The sequence below is a fragment of the Canis lupus genome, chromosome 11 (genome assembly GCF_011100685.1).
Source record: "Canis lupus familiaris isolate Mischka breed German Shepherd chromosome 11, alternate assembly UU_Cfam_GSD_1.0, whole genome shotgun sequence".
Taxonomy (NCBI): domain Eukaryota; kingdom Metazoa; phylum Chordata; class Mammalia; order Carnivora; family Canidae; genus Canis; species Canis lupus.
The window spans coordinates 46,684,927-46,692,596 of NC_049232.1; the positions used below are offsets into that span (position 1 = coordinate 46,684,927).

Here is a 7,670-nt window from a genome sequence, read left to right on the forward strand (position 1 = left end):
ACAAAAAAAATCACAAAGCAAAACTTTCCTTGTCACAGCTCAGAGAGGCAACCATAATAGTCTCCAATTCAGTTTAACTGTGATTGATTTTGTAGCAATATAAATGTACAAACAATAAATTTATTCACATGAGTTAATTTGATTATAGCTTCAGAAATAATAAAGGACAGTTTGAATGCTTTCAGACCTGAATTCTGTCTCCATTTTCTTTGCATTTATGGTCACATTAATCATGAGAGTAGAATAGGAAAATGTTCTAAGATACACTTTAACTATATTAATTGCACTTTTAAGATAAAGGATTCTGATATTTGTATTTAATTATGATTAATTTCCATAATAGAACATTGCATATAAAAGAGATGTTAACTTCATCTTAACTCTATTTTCAACTTACCAGCCAAATATAGTGAAGATTAATCACAATCAATTTCATTCACAGAAAACAAATGTTGTATGAAGTCTTACTTGAATTTCTAGAGAATTCTAGAGAGAGTTGGAACAGGTGGGATGTGACACTATATAACCCAGTAAGAATATGTATTTTTTATTCCAATCTTGATTCTCTTGAAAAAAATCTGGGGGTAGGAAGAACTAGACAACAGTTTAGCTTTCTTAGAAATAACTTTTTAGCATCAAAATGTCTATTATTTCTCTGAAATAGCAGTAAATTACAAAGAGGTGGAATGGGTAAAATGGTTGAATAAAATTTAGCATTGGGATTTAGCAAGTAGATCACATGTAATCTTGAAGACTTTCTAAATTAAAAAAGTCCAAGCTAGTTATCTCTGTCCTCCCCACCTAGTTACATACTCCATACCTATAAATGGGAAGATCTAGGCCACTGGACATAGAGACTAGTCCCTACAGCTCTTTTCTTTCTTATTTATTCCACGGATAGCATTTGGAAAGCTCTATGTTGGGTACTGTGCTGTGTCGGATTGGTCTCTCTACTTAAGGTTTTATGACCTAGCAAGAGGAGACAGAACCCATTAAGCATAAGATTGTGCTGGTGAAAAGGAGGGAACAGATTTGAGATCTATTTCTAAAAGCGAATGGAGTAATCTTGATTTGAGACATAAGAAATGCTATTTTTGTTTTCTTCTTGCATTTGGCTTCTATCAAGCTGGAGGTCTTCTGTTTCAACATTCTCCATCAATGCCCTACTTTCTTCTGCTCTCTGGTCCAAAATTTTCAACATATTGTCTTCAAATGGGAAAGTTAAAACAAACAGATACAAATGTTTCTCTTTGCTTCTTCTCTGATCCATCATGTGAACCCACTTTTATTTTATTCTCTAAGTTCATTCATAGCCTAGATATTCGTTTTCTCCATTCTTTTAAAAATGCTTATTGGCCTTTCTTTTTTCTATGTAAATGTTCAAATATTTACACAAAAGAAAAAAGAAGGGTGGAAAAGCATTGGTATAATCAACAAAGAATATATTTTACCATTCTATGGATGGTTTAGACCATTCTATACTCTCTCTTGAACAAATGTAACCTCTACATTTTTCTTTTTTTTTTAAATATTTTATTTCTTTATTAATGAGACACACAGAGAGAGAAAGAGAGAGAAAGAGAGAGGCAGAGACACAGGCAGAGGGAGAAGCAGGCTCCATGCAGGGAGCCCCGCCCGGGACTTGATCCCAGGTCTCCGGAATCATGCCCTGGGCTGAAGGCGGCGCTAAACCGCTGAGCCACCCGGGCTGCCCTACATTTTTCTTTTCTCACACTTTCACTCACTTTTAAAATGTATTCCCCTTTATCAGTGCTGACATTTTTTTCTTTGGCAAATTTGACTTTTGGGAAAAGGAGCATATCACATGCAGAATTTTTTTTACAGTTTAAAACATAGGGTGACTATTTGACTCATAAATATTAAAACAAAACCACTAAAAAGAAGAAATAATTAGGCACTAGAGACCAAATTCTATAGGATAGAAGTACTAAATGCTAAATGAATTAATGGGAAAACTTTTAAATTTTATTGTAAAGTAACTCAACTCTTACTTATAAGTCATTTTAACTAGGTTTCATAATTTGATGATCAAGAAGTTTTAGGACTGTGTAACCTAAGAATTACTTGTGTCACATCTATGACAGGGATATCAATATGCATAAGAAGTAGCGTTATTGTGCTTTGCTAACCAGGAAAACTCCTAAAGTAGGAAAAGCTGCAATGTCTCATCTCCCAAGTCTATGGAAATGTTAAATGAGACAATGAATAAAAGAGGAGTGGTCCACATAACTTCTCACAAGCTCAACTATGAAGGTTGATGCCCATCACTCCATCTCACTTCAAGATTTCTGCAAAGAACTAATGAACTTAATGAAGAATGAGAATGTCGTGGCAGATGAGCAATGTAGACTTGTTGCTGGAATGTAGGGTTATATATCTGTCCTTTGATCTTTGTTCCTGATTTATAGGGTTATAATGAGAATATGCCTTCTATTTTTGTGCATGAATCAGTTCTTTCCTTGAAGAGCAGAGAATTGGACTAAGGTGAAAGTGATAGAACAAAAGACCAAGTAATACTGTAGTTACTATTGTAATGGGGTCAATAGAGAGTAATAAAAATCAATATAAAAGATAATAGAATGAACAAAACTTGGAAAAGTCTTAGATAAATCAATAGAAACAGTGGACTGGGAGCATGTGAGGTTTCAGAGGAGTAAATACTGATTGATTGACAGGCTGGTTAACATTCTTGCCTTTTACTTCATTCTTAGGACTTCTATTTGTGTCTGCTAGCAGTGATCCACAGTAGAGAGTAGTTGCTCGGATTCTCAACTTGGAGTTTTATTAATACTTAGGCCCTCTTTCTGTTCTTAACATAATCAATAGCCCACTCTACAGTATCTCAGAAGCTTTTAAACAAATTATCCACAGTAACAACATGCAACTGCAAAAAATTCAAACATTTTTCTTAACTTGATAAAATCAAGACTTAAATTCATTCTTTATAAACAGTAAGTACTTTTGGGACCCTAAGAATATGAAATCTTAATGGAGAGTAGTTTCTTCCAAGACTTTTGTAACCCAATCATTTTGATTGTTGGCACTGGAACTAAACATATGTCATAACACCTAGAAATATTGACTGGCTTAGTCAGGTCTCTGGCAGGAAACACACAGGATAGTCTGTCTGGGGGGAGAAAACTAAAGAAGAATATTTTTAAAATTATGACAAGGTGGAGAAACAAACAAGAGATATTGAAGTACTCCAGCTCTAGAAAAAGCAGAAAGTTCTTACCACCATGAGGCCCAAAGAAGAAAGATTAAGGAATGGTTAATGGGACCTTGAAAGCATGCTTCTATGGACACAGCCATCTGATAGGAATGGTAGCCTTTAGTAAAGGAATGAAGCCACTCTGTGAAGACCTGGCAGAAAGTACTCGGGATTAAATATCCCAACCTTATTCTTCCTCCCACTTCTCATCTTTTGATGGTGCATCCATTGCCTAAACTCAGAAAGCCAAAGAGCAAGGAAGCTACACACATCAGCCTTCCAGGGATCATAGAAATGTAGGGAAGGAGTAAAGGGGTTCTGAAGGACAAACATATTTGGCACAGTAGACCCTTCCATATCTGTCAATGCAGCATCATACACACTGCCAAGCAATTTTTCCTCATCAGTTTAAATTTTCATTGCTAACACCATAGAGCTAGCTAGCTACCTCTTTCTCTTCTAGACATCTTCAAAACAATGAAAAAAAAATCTTTCTATACAAGAATTGCAAGGCAAGTGATTTAGAAGTATGGGCAAAATCACAAAGTTGGAATCACTGCCTTTGGTTCCAGTAATCTAGTTTTCTCCTTTGCTTGTTCCACCGAAGGCCTAGGACTTTCATGATGACCTTCTTTCTCATCCTATTGATTTCTGTTGCTGTTGAAAAGTGACACCGTCCAACCACTCTTTTTCTTTTCCAATGCAGCTAAATAGCAAATAGTGATAATAATTTGAGCTTATAAATCTTCACTAATGCCACTGAAGATTATTGCCTTTGCCTTACATTTCAGAAAGGCAGGTATGAAAGATAATTTTGATGTCAGCAAGAAGTAAGAAGAAAGGAAAACACCATACAATTGCTCTGTATACCACAATCTTGTGATAGTCACAGGGCTGTTTATTAAATATTTGTGTTTCTCCTCAGTATATGGTATTATTGTACTTCCTTGCTCACTGTGGTTAGGTATGGCCATGTGACTTGCTTTTGTCCAGTGATAGGTGTCACTTCTGGGAGGAAACTTTAAGCTCCAATGTAGGATTCCTATTGCTATCTTCTTCTGCCTGCCATGGGGCCAAACAATGTTCCAGATAGTGGCTTCTCTGACAGCCAAAATTCTGAACTGAGTATAATATGATGGATATATGTCATCAACAAGCAATAAATCTCAGGTTTTTTTGAGACTCTGAAATTTGGTCTTATTTGCTACCATAGCATAACAGAGCCCAGAAGGACTTACAGTATACTAGCCTGTATCACTTATACTTTATTTCTACAGAGTGACACTTTGTTATCCTCAAAACCTTGATTTTTCACTATTCTGTTTTTAAAGAGCAAAAACATACTGAGGAGCATGTACATTTTCTGTATTGATATATCTGGGATACGGAAGGCTCAAAAAATTTCCAGAATATTAAATATGCATACTTAAGTGATTAGCTTATATAATCTGTCATAAGTCAAAGATTCAAAAAAGAATTATGAATAGTGTGATTATACAGTGTAACAGATATACTTTCAATGAAACATACAAGGACATTTCTAAAAGTGTGCTTCTAGGAAAATGTCTTTATAGCTCTTCAGAGGAATTTGAAAATGTTGCCACCCTGATAAAGCAAATCCCTAAATTATAAGGATGGAAGGTTACCCCTGACATTCCCATACTATTGGCCTAATGAGTTCTTCCTATTTTTTTAGCTTCTTAAATTATCTAGAGCTTTTTAAATTGAAGTTATGCCTTTTTATAAAAGCCACAGAAGAGGAACAAGAAAGCAGAAACTCTGAAAATAAAAGTAATTTACCTTTGGATATAATTAAAAGACATAAATATCTCAGAGAATGCTTTTCTGTTTCAGCCATGACTGCTCTATGGAGTGGAGAAAAAAACAGAGATCACATTAAAACAAAATTAATCAGCTGAAACATACTACATATGCCTCAGTGATTAACAAGAATATTTTATTTCTATCAGTTATGCAAATGAGAACAAGGTATTTTAAGGTTTTCCCAGTTTGCATATTAATTCAGAATATATAAAATGATTTGAATAAAAATGACCTAGAGGCATATCTCAAAAAGTCTGTATACAAGCACAGCATTATAAATTCATTTGCCCTTTTGTGGTGTATTAACCCATCCTTTTCAGATGTAAGTTTACATATTAAACTAATTTTCAGTTAAATAAAGAAGCCTCTTGTTGAAAGAGAAATATGTAATCTATGACTTTGCTAATCTTTTTGGATTTTAGCCCACAGTTCACATTAGATGTTCTCAAACTTCAGCAAAGCAATCATCACATTGACCTTGGGCATTTATTTGAAAACACAAATGCCTCTGTGACTCCAGAAAGTTTGATTTGGTGGTCTAAGGTCAAATTTCCCAGGTTATTTCTGATGCAACAGATCTAGTCCCTATCTATTGAGAAACACTGCCCAAGACAGGGCCCTTGGTATCTTATTGGAGATTATTTTCTGAGTTTTCATCATGTATTTATAGATACCATGCTTTTCATAAACCTCCTTTTCTCTATCAAAGGAGAAAAGAATATTTTGTTCTATTGATTTATTTTCCTTGATGAAGAGTCAACTATTCATTTTTTATTAAGTGAGTAAGCCATTCATTATTCACATCATCACTTATTATTTGAGATTTACTGCAAGCAAATAACTCTCTAGAAGTGTCTAATTTGCAAAAATTAGAATGTAATAACTTAGTGTGTTTAAGAATGTGTTAATTGTCTCTGACTTCCTTGAAGTCACCTTCCTTGAAGTCAGACACCTCTGACTTCATCCACTGTTTCTTATTGAGAATATTCTTCAAAATTTACATTGATCAGACCATTTTATTATTATTTTATAAAAACTTTTCTGCCACTGACCATGCTTTTGTACAAGTGTACTTTATTTGACTTGTGTGAATTCTGCAGGCTCCCATTTTCCTGGAGGTCTCCACAATATTTCCTGAACATAATAAAAACAGTGTTCAGTTTTACAGATTATAAAAATAAATGGACCCCACTAATTGTCATTTGGTCAGCTTACTTTGCATTTCTGTTTATTTCTTCTTAAGGACATATGAGATACATAGTAGAATAATTGGAAAATATTTAGCAAAAAGTGACAAATGAATGATAATCCCTAAATCCTACCATTAAGATTTAACCACTGTTAAGTGTTTAGTTTATATACTTTTAAAATTGTCAGGAGTACATATAATTAAAAAACAAAGATCCATGTTTCATGATTTTTTTATCCTGTCTACCTGTGTTCTTTTTCAATTCTTACCACTTTTTCCTGTCTCATGCTCCCTATTTTGTTGTTGTTTCCAGGCTTACAGAGATATAATTGGCAATAACACAGTGTAAATTTAAAATATGCAATAATTTGATATATGTATATATTACAAGTGTTTACCACAGTAAGGTTAGTTAGCAAATCATATTAGTACCTTTTTTTTCTTTTTGGTGTTGTCATGGTGAGAATATTTAAGACCTATTCCCATAGCAGCTTTCAAATATACAATACAGTATTGTTAGCAATAGTCACCATGCTGTACATTAGATCCCTAGAACTCATACACTCATACACTAACACCTTATAACACCTTATAACTAAGTGTTTTTATCCTTTGACCAATATCTTCCCACTTTCCTAATCTTCCAGCTCCTGAAAATACCATCTGCTTTCTGTTTCTAGGAATTTGACATTTTTAGATTCCACATATAAGTGAGCATACATAGTACTTGTATTTCTCTGTCTGACTTATTTTATTGAGCATAATGCTCTCAAGACCCATCTATGTTGCACAAATGGCAGAATTTCCTCCTTTTATGGCTGAATAATATTCCATTACAGATATATATATATCACATTTTCTTTATCCATTCATCTGTTGATGGACAGATAGGTTGTTCCCATGCCTTGGCAGTGGTGGATAATGCTGCAATTAACATGGGATCCAGATATCACTTTGAGATAGTCCTTTCATTCCTTTGGATAGATGCCCAGGAATGGGATTCCTGGATCATGTGGTAGTTCTAGTTTTAATTTTTTGAGGACCTTCCATACAGTTTCCATAGTGGATGTACCAATTTATATTCCTCATGCACTGATAGTGCACCAGGGGTCCCTTTTCTCTATTTCCTCACTAGTTTCCTATTTTTAGAGCCAAAGCAGCAAATGTTTCAGTTAGATGCATTCATATTTTTTCTTTTCTAAAACATAGACTCACCTTGCAAAGGAAATCAAAAGATTGTGTTCAGGAGAGCCAGGGTCCTCCACTGAATAATTAGGCCCATCTACATTTCTTGAGTGCTATCAGTGATATGCGCATTCTTCTGTCATTTACATATATTCTAATTATAATTCCTGGTTTTTCATTAGTTAAGAACATAATCTCATGGTTAGAAAGGCATATAAATCTTGTGGTGGAACTGGGCTC

The 7,670-nt window shown here is 34.4% G+C and overlaps 1 protein-coding gene across 6 annotated transcripts in view; it reads right to left on the reverse strand.

The window, feature by feature from the left end:
- LINGO2 (leucine rich repeat and Ig domain containing 2) overlaps nt 1-7,670 on the reverse strand; it is a 1,117,067-nt gene that overhangs the window by 447,753 nt on the left and 661,644 nt on the right. The gene's annotated exons all lie outside the window — the stretch shown is intronic.